Raw genomic sequence first — 26565 nt, 5'->3', positions numbered from 1 at the left:
TATACACTGTAGGTAAAATTATTACATTATCTTAGATAATTTTGACAGGCTACTGTGAACACTTATGAAATCTGGAAGGTCTTCAAGGGAGGAAAAAAAGGAACAGTTAGGTCTCTCTAATTGAGTATTGTATGCTGTGGTCATAGCATACAACTTTGGTACAAGAGAAATAATTCAATTTTTGTGCTAACATGATTATATGGCTTCGACAAAGAATGACTAAATTTACAGTGACAGGTGGACATGGTGGTGCTTGTAGATCTCTCTAGTATTTGACTGTAAACAGTTTTCAGCACTTAGCTTTATGTTCTAGAGATCCTCCTCTTTCAGCAATACATAATTCTGTCTTTGTTAATGTAGTGTTGTCAGCAAGCTATTATCTAATGTATTTTTAATAATTTTTAAATAAATTAGTTTATATTGGTAGGCATGTGAGAGAAACCTCCAGCATTATAATTTTGAACTACTGAACGTTCGAATGACAGAATAGTGCAGCTGAAGGAACCAGGGACTGACAGTCGTTAGTTGTCCCCAGGTAACACTGCAGAGCAAAAAGCTCTCACTTCTTCACTGAATCTTACACAAAAACATGACATGAATTTTCTTTCTCTCATCTGTGTTCGTAAGGTAAATGAGGTTCTGAAAAAGGGCAGGTGAGAGGTTTGGATTCTTATGAACCTCATTTTCTTGTCCGTGCAATCAGTAGTGCGGGAACAGTGGTGGGAGGATTGGATGAGCGGAGATTGTGCACCCTGAGCTCCCCCTTAACACAGAGTATTGAGCAACCTCCCCCAGTGCTGGGCTTTGGAGGAAAACTAGAAATGTCAGATACAAAGCATTGTTCACTGAGTCATCTGCTTAGATACTAAGGAGTCTTTCCCTCATCACTAAAGATGCAGTCTGTCCATGGTAGCACATGTTATGTATTTAATTGTTTTGGGCTTTACTTAAATACTTCAGCATGGTACTAGAAAAATAAACTGAATGAGAAATACTCTAGATAGTTGTAAAAATGTAAGGTTCTGGAAATTTCAGATACAATGCCAACTACTGAGAAAGGTTTGCACAGTAACCCACTGGAAAATAATAGCTTTTATTTTTGCTTCCCTGGTATGTAAATGCCTTAAATTCCCTTGTTTTGCATTACTGCTATATGTGCATACTGTTATTCAGAATCAAGAGGATAAAATGTACTTTGTGACAAGGTAATAAATGTACTGTACATCCATAAAATAATTAGTTTGCAATTTATGGGGAAAAAACATTAATGTTCAAATGTCATTCAGAAAATATAATCTGGATTTTTTTATAACTTCAGCTATTTATATGTTCTGTGTGGATGTTTTCATTGTTAAAATAACTCATAATCTTTGTTCAGTTCCTAAATAACCTGAGAAATAATTACAGCTTGTTATAGCTCTTGGAAATGATGTCTGGCACAGAGATGTGTAAGGGCAAAAAAATGCATGACCATCAGCTCTGAAGCCTATGCCTTTAGACACAGAAAGCAGTTTAATTTTGAGTGGTCTCAATAGTTTTCATTTAAAAAAACATATATTCCCTTTAAAGTGAATTGTAAAATAACAGCTTCTTCTAAGTTATGTCATTTTGCAGCATACAGGTAGGATGTTGATACAGACCCTTCTCACCATCAGCCCTGAGCTTGTTCCAAGGCCTTCAAATGATGGAAGGCAGCTGTTATCGTTGCTACACCCATAGAAGATTTTAATATTAAATTATTCAGCCTGAGGATCTGCTCTATATTTTTGTTGTTTATAAACTACTTCTAATAAGGGGAAAGAAACAGTGCCATTAGGAAGTCACAGTATAAGTTACTGTGTTAACTGAATATGCAAGTTTGACAGGGAGTCTTTTGGTTTGCAGCTGGGGAATCTGCCATATTTGAATTAAAATCTATATTTAAACATACTTTTTTTTTTTACAAGTTTGATGCAGTGATTGTCAAAGAGAAATAGGTTTTGCTAAAGGAAATGTAGATTTTTTTAAAGTCTAGAAAACACAGAGCTCATATAGATAAGTTTATATAACCCATATAACATAAGCTGTTAAAATTCAAGGATTATTAGTACAAATCCCTTTATAAAGCAGCCTTACATTAGCTTTTGAGTGACATTGCAACATTGTTTTTTAATGAGGCTGTCCTTGAGAGTCAACAAACTCCATTTCAATAAAAGGGTTAATTAAGGTCAGGTTTATAATGGAGTAGGAAAAAGCACAGACTAAAGTAGCTGTATATCAGACTGAGATTTCAAGGTCTCTGCAATGCATTAATAACTGTGAGGCTGTCTAATGTGGTTGGTATAACGCAATCTGCAGAAAAGAAAAATATTGGAACATTCTGTGATTCGGTGAACAAACCTGAAAAACCAAATACAGTTCCTTTCACTGTAAGATTTTCTGAGAGTGGCTTTCATCAGAAAACTCCTTGTTTCAGAGGGATTGTACCATGTCAGAGAGCAGAATGTTGGTCAGCAAGTTTTCCTGGGCTCGTGCAAGATGTGGGAAATGCAGGATCTCTGCATTCCCTGAGCTGCAGCAGGGATGGGAATCTCATTTCCCTGGATCTCAGGGTTGTGGTGCTCTGTCTATAGTATCTATATACAGTTTTTTCTCCACGCAACCATAAATTTCAAATGGTCAGCAATTCCTTCATCCATGATACTGAGCTGCTAACTGGGCAACACCCTGTACGTAAAAGGGCGCATTAACCTGTAGGGGCAGAGAGGCGGGGGAAGGGTTGAGTGTGACTTTTAATGTGTGTATTTTTTGTTTATTACAGGTACATACGTGGCAGCTTTGGGTTTTGTTTGTTTGTTTTTCCACCAGATAAAGTCCCCACTAGTGATCAACATAACTCTCTCAGCAGAATTTCCGTGATCCCTTCTGTAAAATTACTTGTCTTGAAGTGAGGACTCGCCAAACGGGTCTCCTAGATTTTCAGAGCAGTGCTGAAGATCTAAATTCAATAGAAATCACCAGCCTCCCCCTGTTCAGTTTCTAGAAGTTGATATTGTGGTATTTTTGTACTTTTTAGAGATCTGCAGTAATAAGGACCAAAACTTTTGAATCCAAGCAAATAAGTATTGTTATAAAAATACAGCTGTCAAGGACAAACGGAAGAGTACTATTGTTGAGTGGCTTAGCTTTATAAAGCAACTAGAGCTTTCTCCCTCAATCAAGTAGCAATTCCAAGAAGTTCAGGCTATGACAGCAGCTCTAAGACAAGATGTTTAATTTTTCTTCAGGGGCACATTTGTCACAGGTTAGCATTGTTTTGCATAGTGTAAAGGGAGCTTTTCAGATTTTTTTCAGCCATCTTCACGGTGCAACTTTGTGTTTCACAGAATTTGTGTTGTATGTTTTCTCATTTTTGTTGTTGTTTCCTGTGTGTATGACTCACTCCCATAGATCTCTGTATAGAAAAGGGTACTCTTGACACATTGGATTCAAGACTTCTATTTTTCATTTCAGTAATCAAGTAAAATATTACATAGCTTTATGTTATAAATTATTCTTCACAATAAAAAGAGAACAATGCAAGAGAAGGAATTCTATTTCAGCAGACATGCTATGGGAATGACCAGGAACATTAGGTGTGGCTTTATTTTTCTGTTCAAACTCCTATTCTCCACTCAGTTTTTGAAAATTCAAATATTCAGGAGAATACTTGTGTCTAATGAATATCAATATCCACAGAATATACCCCTCTGTATTTAAGGGAGCAAATTGTCAAGAGACAAATGTTTATTGCTGAATTTCTCACTTTCTATTTGAAGTTCTAAAGAAACAGGAATGAGGGTCTCAGACCTGGTTTCTCCTGCATTTTCTACCTGCACTCTTTGCAATACGAAATCACAGCACCTTGAGCAACTCCCTGGCTCCTGCTCACTTTATTTTCTAAGTCTTCCCCAATAGTTCTAGCTAATTCTTTTTCAGTATTTCCTTGAGCCTAATTCCTTCTCTCATTCCTTCCTGACTTCGTCTCTTCTAAAATCCTGGCCTTGCCATGTGTTAAGCCTTCTGAACCTACCCAGCTCCTAGTCTTCTCTGTATGTAAGTTCAGCTGTTCCATCTTCCTCCTGTGTGCCTGGCCGACAGTGAGTGTGGAAGGAAAAAGGATCTTTGCTTTCAGCTACAGTGCTTTGTGCCACAGTGGCATCTAGCTGCCGCAATTACAGATGAAATTCCACACAGTCCATGCAGCCCTGGTTTGGAGCAGGTCAGTGCAGATGGGCTCTTCAGAGAATTCATCTGCCAAGAAGCTGAGCATATGCAAAGCGTGATCAAAGTCTTAGGATGGCTCTAGCATTTGCTTTTTCCTATATCCAGCAGAAGACGAGAGACAGTCCCAAGTGAGTTTCATGTCTCTGCTGCAAAACTGTAAATGCTCAAGCTTTTGAAGGAACTAGCTACAAAATTCTTTGTGTATTTAAAATTATATTTCACCTTGATTTAGTTGTGGAAATAGCTTGAGATTGTTTTTTGCTAACGCAGTCTAAAATATTTTTTAAATCATCTGCACAAGGTAAATTCTCCCAGGTAAAGACTGAGGACTGAGTGGAATGAGCCACCTCCATAGAAATTTGAAAAAGTTTAAGCAACTAAAAGAAGATTCTAAAAATTAAGATCGTCTAATAGTATAGGGAGCTGGTGAAGACTCCTTTGGAATTATTTTTGTTGATATCATTTGGACATATATTTATTTTGTTCAGAATTATTTTATTGTATGACTTTACAGCTGAATCTTCACCCAAAATGTATTTTGTTTGTACCCAGATTTTAGCAACAAAGGAAACAAAGAAAATAAACAATTTCATTTCCACAGGTTCAAATCTGCAAAGGTTTCTTAGCATTCCCAACCTTTGCTAATCAGCAGCCCTGAGTCTGCAAAAATTTTATTAGGTTGTGTTTGATTTTCCTGTCGGGGACTTCATCATGTTTCTTGTCTGCATAAAGCTACTCCAGGTATGTAATGGTTTGCAGTGCTGGTTTTCATTGAATCTTCCATCTTAGGCATGTTTTCTGGTATTTTTTAAGTTGATATTTATAACTTCTCTAATGTTTTCCCTTGTAGTTCTGTAATATCACTCAAAAACTGTAATGACTTGGAATGCAAAGATTTATGAAATACACAGGGTTGTGAAAACGTTTTACGCTTTAATTTTTTTTTCTTTTTCTTTTTTTGTGTGTATCACATAGATAAGACTGAAATCTTGCCAAATAGACTGTGAAGGAAAAACATTTTTTTCATTATTCCCGTGGCAGACACTCCTGGCATTTATCATGGTGGAAGCTAGTGGAATGCCCTGAGGGGCATTATTTTCACCACAAAAGCCAGACACAGGGAACTCAATAAATGCAGCACACAGGGTAACAGGGCTTTCTAGTTGAAATGCATTCTCTAGTGTATTCTGGGATATTTATTAGTTTCTGATGGTAATAAACTTAGCCAATTAAAAAAAAAAAAAAAAAAAAAAAAAGGAAGTTATGTTCATTTTTAATATAATGACAATGTTGTGACATTCATTTGAAAAGCTCCTTTGATCATGAACTGGAGCCAGGACTGAGAAAACCTCAAAACACATTTATGTATCATGCTGCATCCACAGAGACAGGGGGACTGACATTGTACCTTGTCATGAACAATCCTTTGGTATTCTTAACACACAATATTTATGTATTTCTAATTTGTTTTGTAAGAGTTTAGTTTTAATTAAAATTTAAAGATTATGAAATCAATGATTTAGTTGCAGGTCTCTGGAGCAGAATGAGAATTTTTTAATAAGCTTTTGCATTTTTTATAGGAGGAAATGAAAGTTACAGTTTACCATATACCATGCTTGCTTTTTAAGTTGAAATGACTTAATAAAGATGACATACAGCTCAAGTTCTGGGTAAAGGAAGGGAGCCCTCTCTCTTCACAGTACTAGCCTAACTGTGACCTATAGGATGGTGGAAGTAAGTCTGCAGGAAACAGAGAAGGGAAGGATGTTGTATAGCCTTGCAGTATATATGATATGCGTGCTTTTTTCTTGTTTGTGTGTCTCTCATTTTGTTTCTTCTCACAGATAAAGAAGTTGTATGGTGGTTAGCTCCTGCTCTTCTGTCTGCAGGTAAGGCAGCAGCTCACTATTGTGCCAGCAGTGTCAGAAGGGACTGACAAAGTAATAGAAACCATCAAGGCTCCCTTTCCTCTAGGCTCAAGTCCTCTGTTGCTTTGTCAGCTGAATTGAATAAGGTCTATCCCTCTGTGCTCTTGCCATTCCCACTCCTGCAATGTGTCTTACACAATCACCAAGCAATTGTATTTTTATAAATAATTTCTATTTGCAGTTATTAATAGCCCGAGATTAAAGACTGTGTTGCAGCAGGAGGTGTCACCAGGTGAATGAATTAAAACTTCATTTTCATACACAGGCTGTTTAGAGATATGACTGTGAAGTTCATGAAGCATTGGACAATAAGCTGTCTCATGGACACAGAAAGATATGATTTTATATCCTGTGTGTATTAGGAATTGAAGGGAATTTTTACAAATCACATGCAAATAGTCTGCCATGACAAAAGCAAGAATTCTCTTCTAGGCATCACTACATTTAAAGGATTCAAATGTTTTTGGTTTTTCTTAGTATTTCAATCTGATAAGCAGATATTTCTTCTGCAAGTCATTTTCGGTGTTGTCTGTCTCTTAGCTCTTGTTCATATATGCATAGTGGTGGGGGAAGGTATGAGGATGTGGGGCTGAGGAAAAAAATGGAAAGTCATTCTGTCTTCTATTAAAAATAGCTATTGGCTCCACATATTGATTCTATTTGAAAGTTATGCTTAGAAGCCAAGAAAAAAGAGACAGAACCCTTTAAACTTCATGGTTACTTATGCCTTTAGAGATAGGGATGAAGAGAAATTACTGAAGTAGAGAACAGGGTGCAAATCCTCTAATGGTATTATAGCAAAGTTGTGTAAGTAGAGGCAATATGTACCAGCTGCAGATTAGATACCCAAACATGATTTATTATTTCTTTTGCTGCAAGGGGATTTTTTGGGGTTGGTGGTGATGTCGGTGTATTTTTTTTTTTTTTTTTTTTTTTCTGATGGCTTACATCTCCTTCAAGATCTTAATGGACCAGGCTGAAATATGAATGAATAGAGCTGTGTTGGGACTGACAAGTTATTTTTTTTTAAATCATTAGCATGAAGATTGAGTGCTGGAATCTCACCTATTTCAAAACAGTGGAATTAGAGGAGATCCTTTGAAAAAGAGAAGTGGAAGGAAAATTAACAATGATTTCATAACGAAGAGGCAGACTAATACATAGGAACGAAATCAAGAGAGCAAATCACTGCAAGAATAGCAGGTTTTCAGAATAAAACTGATTTATGCATTTGAGTACAGCAGAAAAAAATCACACAAGAGCAAAGAGAGACCCTAAAGAAGGAGCTTGAAGACATTGAGTGTATACTCAGAGTGATTTTTGGTAGAACTTTATCCTTAGAAGTATAGTAAAGAAATTGCTGTTTCATATGAGCTCCTAGGGAAACATTATCTGAAATTAAGAAACCAATCATGTTTGCTGTTTCACTGCTATAAGGAGAACTGCTGTTTCTCGTCATTTTTTATTTTCAGATTACCATCCCTTTGCACCTCTCTTGTGGTTTACTACTAGCAAGTTATCAGGATCAAGATTAGAATGTGTGCTGCCATTGCACAGGGTTTTTAGCTTGGGATCTCTACCTGTTTGTCTTGTAGAAAAGCCTCGTACTAAATGTTAAAGATTTGATGAATGTTCTAAGTTATACTAACAAACAAACAAAACACTATAAAACAACCACCATCAACAAAAACTAACAAAAAATCAAACCAAAACTGTCCCCCCAACCCACCCCCACCAAAAAATACCAAACAAAACAACAAACAACAAAAACCCCATCCACATGAAATGTAAGTGGGAAAGAATTCCTGGGTGGATTTGTGGATTCTTCTTGTTTGTGTATTGAGAAGTTTCCCTCGGTGCTTTAGAAATTTCAGGATTAATAATATGGAGCCTCTGTTCTTGAGGTCATCAAGTCATTCTGCTATAGCATCTAAGCCCAAGTATATTTTGATAAACTAGTGGATAAATGTGTTATTGCTTTTACCATTAGTAAGTATTGTTCTAAATATTTTCAGGTTCAGAAGTATGCGTGCTCTTAAATGCAAAGCTCCAAATTGTATGTAGGAGGTTAAAACTCTGAAATGTTTCAGGATAGTCAAACCTGGAGATACGTTGTTACTAATGAAAACCATAAACAAGGAAGTAATGTATCTAGGTGCTTGCTTCACTGTGACCACTTCAATATCAGTACAGAGAAAAAGTCGACCAGGATGTCATACGTAAGCCTCTGAAAAAAGTTAATAGTTTGGCCAGTTCAGTATTCAAACTTCCTTTTTTCTTTTTCTCCCTAAGATAGTGCAAGTCCATTTCATGTCATCATTTGTACCAACGAAACCAACCAGACAAGTTGCTATTTCAGATTCGAAGATGGTATATGTGCTTCACAGATGAACATTTCCTCTGGTGGTCAAAGCCCTGCTGTGCAATTATTGATCAACATAATGTACAAAATGCTTTAAATAAAACTAAAAAAAAAAAGAAAAAAAAAAGAAAAAAAGAAAAAAGGCAGGAAGGACACCAAGTGAAATGGCATCTGTCTTGAAACCAAAAGTAGAACCTTCATTAACTTCAGTGAAGTTTCATTGATGGATTTCTGTGATGTTTTCCTGGTATGCAGCAGGTTTCTCCGAGTATATTCCCATTGCTACTACTGGCAGCAAATACCGGCCCTTGAACAGCAAGCATGATGGTCAAGCCCCTGGTACAGCAGTCTGGCACAGATTCTGCCCTGTGAGGTGCCCGGTTCTCAGGCCCTAGTTGAGCAAAGCCCTGAGACACGTTGTTGGCTGTGGGGACTCCAGGAGTCTCAGACGTCCCCTAAGTGCTCTGCTGGATCAGTACCAACCTGCTCAGTTCTTTGAATAGTTGGGCTATGTACAGTAAGCATAAATTTTACCCTTTGGTTTCAGTGTTGATGCTGCCAAGTTCATCTCTTGTTTGTAGACTTGTGACTCCAATGATGTTATCAGTCTGCACACAGAGAGAAGAAAAATCTTTAACTCTGGGACAGCTCAGAAAACACTGGGGCCAGACACATCTGTGTATCATCTGCCAGTTCTAATTGTTTTTCGGGGATACAGCATGTATGTCCCTACCCATGGAATAGCTATTCAACAGAGTGAATGTTTTTCAAAGAACTTTTTTAACTAACAAAACTAAGTGGTATTTTTACATTGTTACCAGTTCTCACACGGGATAAGCATTGCAGCAGAAAAAGTAGTTTCACACTGCTGCTCATTGCTGATCTCTGGCCAAAAAAATCACTCAGTATGGCACAGATGAGTGACTCTAAAATCTGTATCAGCTGAATCATATTTTTAATTTATTTTATTTTATTTTTTTTTTTTTTTTTTAAAGAAGTGACCACACTGTACTTGTGGGATTGAACTGGGAACAAGTTCATTAAACTAACAAAATGAGACAAGTATGTAACAGAACTGTCAGGAAGAGCTAGAATTGATCCAACCTAGAGTCTTATTAATGAAGTACTGTATTTATGGGAATAGTACTAAAGGTTTTTAAGGTGGTGAACCCTCTGTGTCATTTTCTGTGATAGGCATTATATTTTGCAAGTTATAACTTGTGTTTTGTGCCCTTTGCATACTATGATTCAGGGATGTACGTGAGGCCTCTAAAAGACACTCTCATCATCAAAAAAAATTTTTTAATTGCTTTTGAAAGCTAACACAGAAACTGGTCAATGATATCACTGATAGAAATATTTTCATGAATATTGATTTATTGCAGCAGTGTCTGAGATGTAAACCTGACCCAGCACCTCTGATTAGAGTTCTCCTTCTGGCTCTGAATCAACGTGTTGATGAAATTCCACATTTTCAAAGAGCCTAGCCATTTTGTCTAGTTTATTTGTTCCTGTATATATTACAGAAACAAGATCTTCCAGAGAAGAAAGAAAAATAAAACTCTGAATATCAGTAAATAACAATAAAGTATACAGGTAGTAAGTAGGACCTAAAGAGCAAGATCCTTATTTTTGTAAGACCACAACTTGAGACTGATAACAAAACAGAAATCCTGCTGAGATCATTGGTATGGAATACAAAGCTAAAACCTGATCTCTGCCATTTTGTTTTGTTTCTTATATCTGGTGGAAGATCTATAAGCAAGTCAAATATCTTTAAGGTTTTCCTTATATATATATATATATATGTATATATATATATATAAGCAAAATGAATGTAATGTCTTATCTCCATTGCTTATATTTTATAGTACTGTTCCTCTACAGCAAAGTTATCTATGCCAGGTTATAATTTTGAGGTGATCTCAGCTAAGTGCTATGATTAATAGTCTCTTTTTGCTTTGTGTCCTTCCTTTTTTAGTTTCAGCGTGGAGAATAGAATAAAAAACTCCAAATATTAAGTAAGTGTTCTTTGTGAAAATTATGCAAATTGCAATTGTCTGCTAAATTAATTAATTGTGTTCATCAGAATAGCATATGAAAAATGAAATCTATTTCCCAAAGTTAAATAATAGCTGGATCATTCTGAAATTAAAAAAAATTAAACAGATACATGGTCATAGTCTGCTATTCACCCTGTGAAATTGCATTTGACCTCCATTTGGGTAATTGTATTATGCCTGCCTAAATTTCCATGCGCAGTAATTTACAATTGAACATATTATTCTACTTGTCCTATTCTAGTGTACTTCATGCTACTGCTATTTAATGCTATGTAGTTATATTTATTTAGAGAATGATCATGTTCTAGTGGCTGACTCCCATGCTTCTATATAGATTTCTTCGGCACGTGCATTTTTCCATCCAGGTAATTAATACTGTGTAAACAATATTTAATTTTATTTGTGTGTTGTATATTTTCTGATGAACTTCAGACTTCTGATGAAAGAGAGAGAAGAAACAAAGGTATAGAACAAAAGGAAAACATTTGCCTCTTTTTTTTTTTTTTCATGAAAACTGTTGGGGACTCCTTTTTAAGGATTTCTCCTGGAAAAATCACATATACTGCTTAGTCCCTTATAAGAGCAACAGAGATGTTTTTCACGATGCTGGCCTATGGCTCTGTGCAATACCTAGTGAATATAAAAATATTTCTCACTGCCTGAACAGAAGCTCAGCAATTATCTGACATCAGTCTTCAAACATAATTGCAAGTTTAAACTCATTGAAGAGAGACATATTTTATCATAGAGAAAGTGTATTCTCACTTTTTAGTTTTAATCAGGTTTTAGCTCCATAGTTTCACAGTCTAAGAATAATTCATATCAGATAGGAGTAACAGGCAGAGAGGGTAATTTATATGTAATAATTTGAATCCTAAATTTACTCCTGGTTAGGCCTGTTGGAAAATTGATTGCTTTGTAATAGCTGAAGTACAATGTCATAGACTTGTTACAAACAGACCTTTCCCCCTCCATGGACAGAGTAGTATTGTGTTTTGCAAAAGGGTAAGAACTTGATATAAAAGAGCAGTTAATTTAGACACACAAGCTCTGAACTGTACGTAATGCCTGTGCTAGCTGTACCTGGGCTGAACTGTAAAGTACTGAATAATGCATATTCAAAGTAAATCTTATATCTGAGTGGCACTGGAACTCAGGGGACCAGTGAAAACAAACTAGATCTTCTTTTATTAGTAGATGTTTGGGCATTAGTTAGAGAGAGAAAAGTACTTATGTTCTTGTAATTCCTCTGAAACCCACTCAAAAGGCTTTCCTTCAACCTGCTAAGTTACCCTTCCTGAAGGTATCTATCCAAGGAGTAGTTTACATAAAGAACTAGCCTACATCTGTCCCCGGAATACAATTCGGGCATGAACACCTTCTGATATTTTCAAATGTCAGGAATCCTAATGTTTTCTGTTTGTCTCCATCTGCTGCATTAGTATTCTCTGCTTTCAGTGACATTGATATAAAATACCAAATTCTTGTTCCAATTACTAAAAAGACTTTGACCCTGGACTCAGACCAGATCTTTTTTTAATGCAGGAATTACATAATTTCCAAAATTTTGAATGGTTCCCAAATAATATATCAAACTCTTCTTTGCTTTCACTGTTCTTGAACACAAAGCTGTTGTTTAGGCTGAAGGCCCACCTGAAAATGCAAACAGTACTTCAGTACTTCAAAACCTGAAATATGTCACTGAGAATTGTGAAAGTGTTTAATGATGTTAGATTTTGGACTAGAACTATTGTTTTAACTGGAACATATAATGTACATCCTACATTCCTTAATTTACTTAATTATCTCCTAATTACAGTCTAATTAATTACTAATTTATCTTAATTTCCTCTGGTAATTTTCTTATTAATCCATACATCAATATGTTACATTTTTACCCTTTTGCCTCTAATTGGGAAGCAGACTTTATACTTTTTGCTGTGACAAAAGGTGTTTCTTACCTGCTGCAAAACATAGCTACATGTGACTTTGCAGTTAGCATGTTTTCAATAGAAAATGGAATGGCTGTGCAATTGTCAGTCTCACTGAGAACACGGGAAAGCTTACACTGTGTGTTTCTCATGAGCACAAAAACAAAAAAAAAAAGAAAAAGGGTAGGCTTTGTGTGGAGGCCAAAGTGTGCTAAGATTTCTTCATGAAATGTAGTCGTTTCAATGTTTAGTACCTCAGTTCCTAAACAGTGGTTAGTTATTAATGTTCCTTCTGCATCTCATTTAAGATCTTTAGTAAGACACTATTTATTTATTTATTTATTTTTAATTTCAGAAAGCTTTACCTTGTTTCCTCATGTGTGGATATTTCCCACTTGCATTTTTTCCACACGTTCTCTCAGACATGTTGGTTAATTATCTCATTATTAAAAAAAAAAAAAAAAAAATAGAGCATGTACATACACAATAAGGAAAGCCTAATGCAGAGCTTGAGTTTCCCCTTCCTTGAAAAAATTATGTGAATTTAAAGATTTATCTCTCATTGAAATACCTCAGGCTGGAGGCATAACTCTCAAATGTTTATATCTTGCATCCAAATGGCAGAAGAGTATTTCAAAGTGAAGCCAGTGTACAGTTCAAGTGAGATTTCACAATGTAGCTCAGCAACATTTTAATCAAAAAGGATTCTGTTGTTAGCACAGATGGAGGCAGAGCAGTGGGAACATAAGCTGTCCAGCAGCAGCAGGGCCAGGAAAAGAGAGGTCCTCAATTTAACAGTGCTGGCAGAGTGTAGTTCCCTGTAATTGTGCAGCAATTCTGATGTTGCGTATGGGGATAAGTTGGAATTGTTTTATTTTTGTGGAAATTGGTTTTAGAAATAGCTTTCGGAGTCCATACCACACAGTTGTAAAAGAAGTAGATTTATTATGCTGTTCTACCAGTCAGCAGAAAAGACACAGAATGTTTCCTTTCTGCATAGTGTTGACAGCTATTACTGATTTTTAACCATATAGGTTTAATGCAGATTTGGCCTTGGAAAAGAGAACAGGGAAGCAGCAGAGAGAGTGGCAGACAGATATTACATATCTTTATTTATAGTTGGCAGACAGGTATTGCATCTCTTTATTTATAGTTTATGATGGTATCCTTAAGACAATGACAAAGCCTACTAGACCTGTAGGCTGCCGAGACACTTTTGCATGAGTAGTGTCTATGGTGAACTAAAATGCTACTAGTTACTTGTTCTTACTGCTCTGGATGCTGCTGTTTCCACCAGGGTGAGAGCACTACCATGAAAGCAAAGTCCATGTTACCAGTGACGGTGGCTTCAAACTGAGCTGCTCTGGCCATAAAGCAGCTCTGAACTGTTCTCCTGAGAAGATGATAACCTCTGGTAAAGGGGCAGTAACAAACAAGTCGGGCTGTGGCATCTCTACCAGCCACAGCTGTTTGTTAATTAAATCTATATCAAGCCTGTCAGTATGGCCTGAGGTAAATTAGAAAGGGAGCAAGGGACCTTCAGCTGGTGAGTTCATTCCATGGCCCTGATCCGTGCCTTCTCTGGAGAGTGGTGAGAGAGTAGGGCTTCTGCAAGCGTAAATATTCCAATAGCATTATTCATAAGATACATTTTGATACCTAAACCAGGGTAGATTTTCTTTCCAGAGGTATAGTTTGGACTAAAAATCTAAAGACACAAAAGCTTGCAAAAGTGGCTGTGAGATACCCATTTCTCCTGGGACTTGTTTTAATTCACTGATCCTGTGCTCTCAGTGTCTTCCATGTTCCTTTTGGCCTTCAAGTATAATTTTATTAGAAAAATGTTTGTAAAATTATCATTTGCATTTAATTTCTCAGTTAACATTACATCAAGGGTTCATGGTTGTTTGGGCAAGGCATTATTTGTTTGTTTCATGAATAACATTAACTGCTGCAACTAAGATGAAAATTTTCCTAAAATCTGGAAATGTAGCTGTGATCTTTCTTCCTCTTCACATCTAAGCTAGGTAGAAATCACAGTTGCTTTTCTTGCTTCAAAATAATTTGTAATAAAAACCAAGTGGTAGTGTATGACTAAAAATTCGGAGTGTGAAGAAGTGCTTGCTTTCCTCTTCTCATTTTCTTCTCTGTTTTTTTGTTTGTTTGTTTATTTTTCCCCAAGCGTGAAGAGCAGTGTACTTGTCTGCACAAAGTCAGCAGCAAGCAGCCACATTGCTATGGAATTCAGTCAAGTGGTTTTCAGTCAGTGACTTCTGCTAACTCAAAAGTTTTGAGTCCAGTTTGAGGGAGGAAGACTAGAGAGTAGAACAGAGGCTAATAAGCCACCTACTCAGTCATGAATAAGCACTTAAACTTACTGTCACTGCAAGTATTGAAGGTCATGGGACTGTAGGAATCTGCCTTCTGTTTAGTACTCAAGCTTCAAAGAAGTCTCATCCCTCACAGACTGCTTAAATCTCCAGCTCACAGACTGCTTAACTGGTAGCACAGAGCAGCCTGCAGCAGAAACTAGACCCGCCTATTTGGGCAACCAACTCAAAGGAAGTCAAAGGAAAAATTCTTGTAGATAAATGTGTATGGAGGTACTTCCTTCTTTCAAATTATATTGTATGGAGGATTAAAAAAAAAAGGCAAGAAGTATTCCATTTGCTCAGACAATGAAGTATACCCACATAGAAATCTTTGAAAGAAAACTTTAGGAAAGGAAAAAACGTATTATCTTCTGGAACATAAGTATTCCCTCTTCCTTGTCTTATTGAAAGAGGAAGAGAAACATCAGTTGGCATTTTGGTTAAGGGTTCCCCCTCATTGGAGGAATATAGTGCTTTAAAGGCACTTTGTTCTGTTTTGTGTTTTCCCCAAAGGCAGGAGACTTTGGTGTCAGTAAAGGTTCTGAGTCCTTGAATTATCCCCCTGGGCTATCTTTAAATCTAATCTTAGCCAAGCACTTAGTAGTTATATGATAAAGTCAGAGATTACGGGCCAAATGCTCTTTTCAGTTATTCCACTGAAGCCCATTGAAATCAATGTGAGATTGGAATTGTGTAACAGGGGAGAATTTGGGCTACTGTCTTCAAGAGATAAGAACAGGGCCAATACTATAAACGTCTTTTTCAACAAAAACAGATTCAGACAAACTTTAGGGTTGTGTGCTGTCCTTGATGTGCATATAGAGCTTCAAGGGTTCATGTTGGACATATATTTAGAAAAATGATTTTTTTTTTCTGGTTGTTAGTTACAGAGGGAATTCAGGTGGAAAGCACCTCAACTTTAATTAATTTTACAGTTAAGCTTATGAGGCCCTACATTTATTTCACAGGTGAGCAGCATTTTCAAAGTCACAGTGTGGCACAGTGTAAGTGGCACTATGGGATTTGAAGACTCACTTTCTTCAAACCCCACAGACCCTCCCAAGAAATAGCTCGTATCATAACTGTAGGTGATGAGGAGCATAGATAAAGTGGACTTTGCTGCATAGTGCTTCAATATGTTTTGTGGAAATAATGTGACCCCATCTTTTCTTGCTTCCCTTTTCAGGCTTCACTACAGCATTTGTGAGAAATAGTAATACTTGGTGCTGCCATGGAGTTTCAATCTCTAAAACAAAGAACTCGAAAAAAATAGGTTATGGGAAAGTAAGAACCTTACCATAAACTACTAGGTTAGTTTATCCTTGGAGGTGAATAGAGAATAAGTTTTGACACCGTCAGGGCCTTCTTTTACTTAGGAGGTTGATAGGCAGGAGAGGTTTTTCTGTGCATTTATGCTAAGCAGCTCACCTGCTTCTTCCACAGATCTTCAAATTTAAGTTTCTTGCATTTCTTGTTTGAGTGTTTAGCCTTTTTGGACATAATCAGTATTAAAAAGGCACCTTAGCATCTTAGACACTGCTCTATCTATTCCTGAGTTCCTTTCATCTATTTTTACAAGTGATGGCTCAGACTTCCCTTTAAACCTGCTTTTGTGGGTCAGAACACCTGTGGTCCTATTTTCTTGGTAGCAGTGGTCACAGAAGCAGCAAATTGGTCCATACTGATAGCTTCTAACATTGCCCTGCAGTGCTTCTGCTCTGGGATGCTTATGATGTTGTCTTCCGTTCAAGGAGGACAGGGAACTGCTCAAAAGAGTCCAGTGCAGAGCCACAAAGATGATTAAGGGAGTGGACTGTCTCCCTTACAAGGAAAGGCTGAGGGTGCTGGGTCTCTTTAGCTTGGAGGAGGAGACTGAGGGGTGACTCATTGATGTTTATAAATATGTAAAGGAGTGTCAGAAGGATGGAGCCAGGCTCTTCTAGGTTACAACCAATAAGACAAGGAGCAATGGGTGCAAACTGGAACATAGGAGGTTCCACTTAAATATGAGAAGAAACTTTTTCACAGTGAGGGTGACAGAACACTGGAACAGGCTGCCCAGGGAGGATGTGGAGTCTCCTTCTCTGGAGACATTCAAAACCTGCCTGGACACATTCCTGTGTAACCTCATCTGGGTGTTCCTGCTCCAGCAGGGGGATTGGATTTGGATGATCTTTCAAGGTCCCTTCCAATCCCTGACACTCTGTGATTATGTGACTGGGATAGTCATATAGATAAGTTCAAAATGGTGTAGTGCTGCTTTGCATCATTAAGCAGATATGTTGTATGTTAAAAGGAGCTGTGTCTTCAGTGGCAGCTGGAACAATCCAGAGCATTATATCCAAGGAAAAAAATGTTCATAAAGTATTTTAAGACTCTTAGGTGAAAAGGGATTTATATAAATGTAAGGTAATATTATTGAAGTAATTTATTAAATAACAATAGAAGGTGTCTTTCTGTAGGCATAAAATCTACATGCATGAAAAACAATAGTTGTCAGCCTGCAGTAACAACACTCTGTGTTGAAATGCTGACAGTAACAAGTAGATCTGGAACACAAGCAGAAACAACTGTATTGCATGTGTTCAGTGCAGTTTATGAAGAGACAGCTACAGCTGTTTCGATGATGTAAGGACGTGAGTAAAAACAAACTGCAAGAGCGTAAGAAAAATACAAAATAAAATGAACAGGTAAATTACAGCTGGGGCTGCTCTTATAGAATAAATTGAATGGATATTAAAGCAGAACTTGTGTTGATTGGCAGTTGACACTAGCTCTTTCTTAAACTGGAAATTTATTTGGGATTTTACTGTAGCACTGAATACAGCAAAGAGACCCATAAGAGTTCATCAGTGTGAATCAGAGGCGACAAACCTTTTTAAGTACCTGCCACACTGAAGGGTTTGTTTTATTCCCTTTTGTACAGATTTTGTTCTCTGAGATGTGCCTAAAAATCCTCATGATAGCTTGACCCCTTTTGTTCATTTGCACCTATCCTCTCTTTTTTTTTTTTCCCCTCCATTCTCCAAAGAGAAGAATGCCTGGATTTCTGTAGGGTATTGCTGAGTGTGAAAATGTTCCCTTATTTTCTTAAAGTGAAGCAACAGTATTTTTAAGAAAAGTAAAGATTTTGTTAGCATCAGCAAAGCAAATGTAGATAGATTTGGCTGGATAAGAAGAATTCCACATGTAATACTATATCAAGTTTTCTGCATGTATTTTTTCTCTTTATTGGAGAGAACACTGCAACACTAAGTTCCAAATTATCACAAAAACCCAGAAATAGAGCCCTAATTGCATAGCCTGCTGATCAAGGCAATCATCTGGGTTTTGGGACACTTGTATACACGTTTCTTTCCAATTAGTGTATTCCAGATGAGGTCCCAGTAGCTGGCCGGAAATCAGCTTGCCAGATTCAGTAAATATTTTTCTGTGCAAGGGGAAAACCTTAGGTAGTCATGGGATAAGTAGACGATACCTTTGAATATCCTGCTAGTTATTACCTACTTGCTTAAGATGTACAACATGCAAGTCTTTAAACTGAATCTGAGATCAAAGGTGTCTGTTTTTTCCTTTTTTTTTTTTACACAGCTTTCTATTGTTGCATCTAAATAGAGATTTGACTGAAATAATGCTGTGATTTAACCTGTTATCATGTTGTCACGTGATTGTGTTTCTTGATAATGCTCTCTCTAATATTTATCTAATTCAGGTTTAATTTGATTTCAAGTTTTTGTGGTCGCTTTGTTCTGCATTAAAGATTTGACCAAAAATTTCTGTTTGGCTTAAACCAAAAACTCACCTGCTAAGTGTAAGAATGAACTTTTTTTGATGCAAAACCAGTGCTATATTAACCTCTTTCTAGAAGAAAAGCACACACCAAAATATACTAGTTGCATAAATTAGAAGTGTGGTCAGATTCAGAAATTAAGAAAACCAGTGCCATAAGAAAACTTTCATTCCTACAGTCTGATTTCATCGAAATTTGTAGAAGTAAAAGGCTTGCAGCCTCATCACAAGAACTAACTGGAAGGCTGTGCTCTGCTACAGAACATTCAGAGAGAAAGGGGGAAAAGCCATTCATATTTAAGAAGTATGCTAACAGAATACACATATTTCCCATTTATCTGGAATAACACATTTATTGGGCAAGTCAGAGAAGTGCCCACATATTTTATTGCTGTGATTTATTTTTTTTTTTTTTCCATCTTGCAGCATAGGGTGCATAAACAAGCTTTTCAAGAACAAAAGCAAACGGAAATTGTGATTTTTCCTCTTTTCATCTGCCCCAATTGTTCTTAAATCAACAAATAAAAACGTGACTAGACATAATTTTTAAATACAACTCCAGGTAAAACTTAAAACTAAAGAGTCATTTCTCAACCCAGAAATCCTTTGGGACACTCAGGGAAATGAATGCAGATAAAAATTATATATATATATATATTTTTTTTTTTTTCTTTTAATGTATGTATATATGTATTTTTTTCTGTAATGACAGCTTCTGACAGAAAGAGTTCAAGTTAGATTTTCCTGTCTGAATAAAATTCTGCTTTTCTATTTTCCTGCAAGTTTCTAGTCCACTGTTTCTATCAGTCCATTAGTCTTTGTTTCATGGTAGTAATTATATGCCCAAGCTCTTCAAGAATGAGTATGCGTCAACCACAGTGTTGCTCATGCTGTGGGTGAATTAATTAAAGCACCAAGAAATTCATGCGCAGCAATGAGAACAATCGGCTTGATGCACTCTAATGTAGATTTACTCACAGAGACCTAAGGGCATGAGAGGTAACTGCTGTGAGCATCTACCACATGTTGGAGCATACTGTAATTTCTGTGTCTCTGTTCTGAACTTAGGCCACTAGTCATACAGTAAGTAGCTTCTTCGCCCACATCTGTTCATCCTCTCTCATTAATGGGGGAGACAGCTGTCCCCATTATGCTTCAGTGGGGTGAAGTATAGTGAAAACAAAAGTCTGGAGAAGACATTATGTCTAGGAAAGAAGGGCAGGAAGCTGTCCAGGAGCCTGGAATGGAGGTAATTCAGGTGAAGCTCCTATCTGACAGCAGGACCTGGAGCAGTGTTACTGCCAAGCCATCTGGGATGGAAATTCAGTAATGAGAGGACACTATTGCACCATTCCATCATCCATGAAGATTTCCTGGAAATTGCAAACCTTGATACATGAGCAACTCCAGAACTGTAGAATAGTAAAATAAGGACTGGGTTGACAGCCTTTGTAAGAATTAAGCCCAATGAGCAATACTCACTTGCCCTAATGCAATAAGATGTTAGCAGCCTAATTGAGTTACAGATGAAATTTCAGAGTTTTCACTGTGGATAAACACAAGGTGTGTGTGTGCCACAGTTCATCCATTATTTAGCCAGTTATTCTTAGAAACTGGGTTTTCATCAGGTTGCTGGGAGCCTGCCTGTGGACATGTATAGGCAAAAACAATCAATAACAAGGCCCTACTGCTGTCCTTATCAATGTCAATGAGTTTTGCAAAATGACTTCAAAGAACAGGGATAGCATTTAGGTCCTCTACCACGTGCCTGAAAACAGAAGAGATGGAATGCAAACTGATCAAAAAGGTCTCTGTCTTTACAGCATCTGTTATTGCTATTCATCAGCACACAATCTTATTGCTTGACTTCTTGTGAGCTGCATTGCTTTCGGTAATACCATCTTTAGAGTTTATTTGGTTAACATTATGCAACTTCCTGTATGGACACTTTTATTAATTTAGTTCAAGATTCCATTGATTCAGTTTTATATGAGTAAGAAATCACTTCAAATTGATATGAATTTGGTTTAAATTGGATTATGATAGATTGCCTGTAGACACTATTGAGTCCACAAACTTTGGCAACCTAATAATAACTTCGAGCTTTCCTTCTTTTTCCCTGTTTCAAGCTCTGTGATAAGTCAATTGTTTCTCACCGCACTGATCTTCCAGCAAGACTTTCCACAGTGAATTAGAATTAAGGTCAGCATGTCTTTACATCTAACCTTATAAAATTGTAGACAAATATTGCTTAAAAGCCAGAAAGACTAAACCTCTAATATGTTTTAAAGCTATTAAAATACACCAGCTGTATTTCATCTTCTAATATAGCTGGGAGGGGTTCTGTTTTGTTTATTTAGGTTTGGGGTTTTTTTGTTTGCTTTTGTTTTGTTGTTGTTGTTTTGTTTCCCCCCCCAGCATACTGTGTCTTAGTAGATATTTTAAGACATTAGATTCACTTTCACAACTCCAGACCAAATTGTCTGATTTTGCACAGTGCAGGCTTAGCATAGTGCAACGTACTGTGATGGAGTCAGCTAGCTTTGAGCTACTGTCACACTCCTCGTGTTCTAAAATTGACCATTGGCCAGTCTGATTTGCTTCATGAATTAGAGAAAATTAAAGTTTATTGCCCTAGTAGTGCTTATTGGCAAAAAGGAATTGCTGGAACTTGTGGACATCACAGATCTGTCTGTTTTTTCCTGATTGTTTTCTGCAGTAGAGATCCAGAAAAAAGGGACATGGCATCACACTAACATTGCTGTTCATTCGTGACAAAACTGTCCCGAGGGAAACTATGCTATTGGGCATATTCATTGACTGGCTTCAAAGCAACTACTATTACGTATCAGTGATACCAGCTGTCTCCAGAAAATTTCTAAGGTCTGAAATACATTCCTTTATAAATATGAGAAACATAAGATATTGGGAGAGAGATAATTGTTGCCTTGTACCAGGTGGGTTGCAGCTTATTACAACAGAAGCAAGAGCAAAGATATTTTACAGGCTTTTGGTTTTGCCTTTTTGTTGCTGTTCTCCTGAGGGGAAACAAAACTGTGTGCTAGCAAGCAGAAACCGCCAGTTTAGAGAAATATGCACACGTGAATGAAGGTGGCAGGAGAAAAGGGACAAGATTTGTGGCAATGACAAGACAAAACCAACTGCAGCTGCAAACAAAAAATGTCTGTCCTACAAGTATTGATTCATATGTATCTTCTGTTTCTGGTGGTTAATCATCCCATTCCTGGAGAATGTGTAAGGCTGATGTCTAAAATATGATGACTGTGAAATTAGATCAGATTTGAGAAAGACCATGTGCTCAAGGAAGCAATCTGCAAATAGTTACATCATGCCATGGTAGAAAGCTAAATAATGTGCAATTATTAGAATTTAACATTGGACATCAAGATGTGGCATTGTCAGACTGCAGGGCCTGAGTGAGATATGTAAAAACATTGTGAACTAAATTCTTCTAGTAGCACTGAAGTAGTAGAGTTTAAATTTAGAAGGCAGTTAGATACAGTATGAAATAACTTGCAGGAATTATGATGTCTAGAAACATTTGAAAGAATTTGCACTCTTTATTTATTTAGTTAGTTAGTTAGTTAGTTTTCTCTGCACAACTGATATGTTTGTAGCCTGTGACAGAAAAGCAGACAAAATTACCAGGAGTGGATACTGCGGGATTTCTATCCAAGATGAGAAATAATAATGCCAGTATCTCCCAGAAACAATATTCCCTTTGCAAATTTTAGACACATTTTTCAGACTTGGGAATTCAAAATACATAATGTTTACATTCTTAAAGGCATATCTGTAAAAAAGATGGTTGAATCAGAACAAGAGTTTGCATTCAGATCATGCCTTGTGTTGCATAGCAGGTCAGATTAGATGGTCTCTTCTTACCTCAAAAATTCTATGAACCAAATCCAGTTTCTAAACTTTGGAAGAATCTCAAATTTTATTTTCCTATGCAAATTATGTCTAATTTTTTTTCCTAAAGTATTTACAAATCATCTCCAATCAATATCCCTAGAATGGGTTCAATTTAAATCCAGATCACTGAATTAAATCTTTTCTTTGGCTTTAACCAAGTATTAATTACTACCATAAAATACACACCTGAACACAGTGTAGACTGTATGACTACAGACAATAGAAATGTGAACCTGCCCAAGCATCAGATCATGACAACTGGATCTCAGATGAGATTGCCATTTGTCTCATACAAAATTAAACTTCTGATAATACGTTCTCAAAACCCACATACTATTTTTAAGGTGTGTAGAATATTGCTTATGTTGTGTTTTCCAGTTGTAAATGAAAAAAAGGAGCGAAATCTGCCAACAGTACTGCTACAAAATCTTTTGTTTGTCCCCAAGGTATTTTCTTGCTTTCACTGATGGACAGGAGCACCTGCTTTGTTTCTGGAGGTGGCAGCTGCAGCCAATATCACCCCAACAGAACTGCTAATGACAGGATTTTCTACCATTTGAGAGAGGCACCCAAATGAAGATCTTGTGATATCTGTTAATGAATACCTTCACCAGCTGACAAGGTGAGCTACTAATGCAATATCACTCTAATCTTCATCTAGCACATCTGGCTGATCCAGGAAAATTCAGTGTCACTCAGGGCTGAGCATTAAGTGATCATCTTTGCCTGGACGCATTCCTGTGCAATCTATCCTATGTGAACCTGCTTTACCAGATCAACTGGACTAGACGATCTCCAGTGATCCTTTCCGACCATAACCATTCTGTAGTTGTGTGATCACAATTAAGTGTCCCTGATCCACACACTGCTTCCCCAGATGTTGCCAAGGATTCATAAAGCTTTGGCAGCTTTTCTTGGAGAATGTAGACGGTGGTAATGTGGCACACATATTTATTTTCCTTATGCTTAGCAACTTCTTAGTCCCTTCATAAGAGAAAGTGACAAGAGTGTGATGATGTCTGTTCTAGTATGTTTTTAAACATTTTTTGTGGCATTGTAATCTTGGTCACTTAGCAAATGAACACAATTTGGGTCCCAAAATCTGTGTGACCTGAATGACACTTAAGCTTCACATAAACAACTGCTGATGCTACTGTGCTGGTGAATATTTTAAAAGTGGAAAAATGAAAATGTATCCTCTTCAGATACTGTTTCCAAAATGAAAAGACTCATGTATTATATTTGAACATGTGGGGATTGAAGAGGCAGAACTAAGAGTCCTGAAGGCTGTAACTTTACAATGTGATGAAGAAGCTTAGCATCTCAGCTTATATGGACAGTTAACTGAAATAGTTTGGTCCTACATGTTCATTATGATATATCAAATATTATATTATTCTACATAAGTTGAAGTAGTAAACTTTATTATGATTATAAATGAGAGATATTAATAGATCATTAATCCATCTAATACTTCTGCATTTTCATAAAGCAATTTTTATCCATTTAAAATTCTCCTGAAGAACCTTCCTGACACCCTCTTCAAGCAAATGACTTTATTTTATTTATCCCTAATCATTCCACACTTCCTTGGTTCCACTAATTACTGCTTCAGTTCCCAACTGTTTGTTCAGATCACCTTTAACCATAATTCCCATAAATTAAAATATTGCACCAGCTTGTCTGGCTTCAGAGGAATGTCTAAGCTTATTAAATGAAGTATATACTAAAAGATAATGCCCAGGAAGGCTCCATGCATGAATCATGTGATGATATTCTATAGAGTAGGGTTACATTTTTTGCTACACTATGTCTAATTACTCAGGCAGGTGTTTACCGTCTTAAGTAACTACTTGATTAATTCATATCTCAAGATAGTCTGTGAGCTGCAGTTAATGATTATCCTCTTCTGCTGAATTTTGTCAGCTTGATTTCTCTAAGTGTGACCTCATCAAATGTAGAGGTCTGAAGTCATAAACTGACTCAAAAGTTATTGGCTAAAAGAAAATAAATGAGGTTGTATAATTTGGTCGGCACTTTTGAAAGCAGTGTTCTGGTTTTATGGGAAAGAAAAACCTGAAGTGCTCACTGTTTATGTTTGTGTACTATGCTATTTTAAATTGAAGTCCATGGTTTGTGGTTGGTTGATATCAATTGACAGTCTACTCCCCTGAGTACTGCTCCTCCTCCTATTTGTGAAATAAGGACTGTCTACTTACACATTGCAATCCTTCATGTCTGTCTCATTGAAATCCGGTTCATCAATCTATCTGGAGATTTTTTCTGACCACTTTTGTATAATTTCTGTGCCTATTGAACTACAGTCATATAGGTGTCAACAAACTCCCAGTAGTTTAGCAAACATTGTATATGGAACAACATATAAACAATTTTATGATTTATGTAAGTGAACCTGTCAAGAAATGGGTTTTGCTCTTTTAAGCTAGAGGGTCAAAGACTTGTAATGTTTCTGGATCCAACAGCTTTGTCAAACTTGGCATGACTTCATAGCCAGGTTAGAGGATACCTGAGTCAAACATATTGAGACTCTGTTGTCATTTCATTTAAGTAGAGCAAATGCATACTTGCAAAGTGCGCCTTCTTTAACTTTGAAAATTAATTAGTAAATTGACTTAATATCTCAGGACAAACTGCCAGCTCTGCAGTGAGAACAAATAGTGATGAATAAGAGTAATCCAAACAAGTGTATTCTAATAATTTGATTTTGAATTATGATCCAGTGTTCTGAAAGCAGCTATGTGAGAAACCATTTGAGTTTCCTCAGCTGAATTATTTTTTATGGTTACTATGGAGCTCTAGTTTTATGAGATTGTAATTGTACTTCTCATCAGGCTTCTATACGCTTCTGAACCTCTTATTTGACTTCAGAATTTTCTTCAAAAAGTCCAAGTTCACTTCAATATTTTCCAAGCAAATATTCTGTGAGATTCACTTTTGAGCATCTCTGGTGTAAGCAGATTCTTGACAATACAGGAAGTATTTCAAATATATATGGAAATACTTTGGTATTTTCCTGCTGTTTGTCAAATTTATTTTGCTTTTACAAGGGTGCTTTTTCCTTGATCTTCACATTCAGGTTGGCAGTCTTTTTTATTTTATTTTTTTTTTGAATATTTTTTTCCCTTGCCATATAAAATTAATTTGCATAATTATAATATTTCTTCACTGAAGTATTGCTGCACTTCAAAAAAAGGCTTATCCAAAGAAAACCTGCAGTGTCTTTTTTTTTGTTTGTTCTGAAGAATCATGATCATGAACCAGTGATAAGATTTCCCAAGACTTGGGTGACTTAAAATTTAGACACTATATGCTTCTAAACTAGATACAATATCCAAGGACAAAAGCACTTGAAAGACTTCTCTTAAGGAATCAGTTCAAAATTCATATGAATCCAAAACAGATGCTGCTCTACCTAAAAATAAAGATTGATAAGAGTATATGTGGGAATGTCATTGTTCCATGATAAAGCTCTAATTGGAGAATTCATTGAATGTTTTACAGTGATTAATTTATCTACTATAACTACTTTCTTGTTATGCAAGCAGAAAACCATTACAATTAGAATTTATTTCATATTAAGGCACAGTCTTTACAATTGGAAAGCTAAATGATAGAATTACTCTAAGTAAGACACAGAAGGAAGTCTAGAAATAAGGATTTGTTTGTGAGGTTTTTTCTGTGTTCTTTTTTAAATTCTAATGTATGTGCTTTGCATGGGCACTGTAAAATAAGCTGGTTTTAGGATGTTTCTGAATGGGAGAGAAGTCATTTGTCATAATAGCAAATACCTTTGCAAGTCTTCAAGCTGTTTTATTCAATATGCAGTGTTATAATTTTGCCACATAGGGCACACAAGGAAATGATAGAAAATTTTTAAAAAAGCTGAATTATGATGTAGTGATATTGTAAATGGACTAT

At 36.5% G+C, this 26565-nt stretch overlaps 1 long non-coding RNA gene across 1 annotated transcript; it reads left to right on the top strand.

The window, feature by feature from the left end:
• Positions 1-5818: 5818 nt before the first annotated feature.
• LOC135579391 (uncharacterized) lies at positions 5819-23418 on the top strand. Its single transcript, XR_010472399.1, has 5 exons — positions 5819-6134; positions 10517-10556; positions 20820-20892; positions 21410-21573; positions 23073-23418. It is a non-coding gene; the product is annotated as an uncharacterized LOC135579391 (long non-coding RNA).
• The last annotated feature ends 3147 nt before the right edge of the window (positions 23419-26565 follow it).

Source organism: Columba livia, chromosome 4 (assembly GCF_036013475.1).
Source record: "Columba livia isolate bColLiv1 breed racing homer chromosome 4, bColLiv1.pat.W.v2, whole genome shotgun sequence".
Lineage (NCBI taxonomy): Eukaryota > Metazoa > Chordata > Aves > Columbiformes > Columbidae > Columba > Columba livia.
This window is presented reverse-complemented; position numbering and strand designations above follow the sequence as displayed.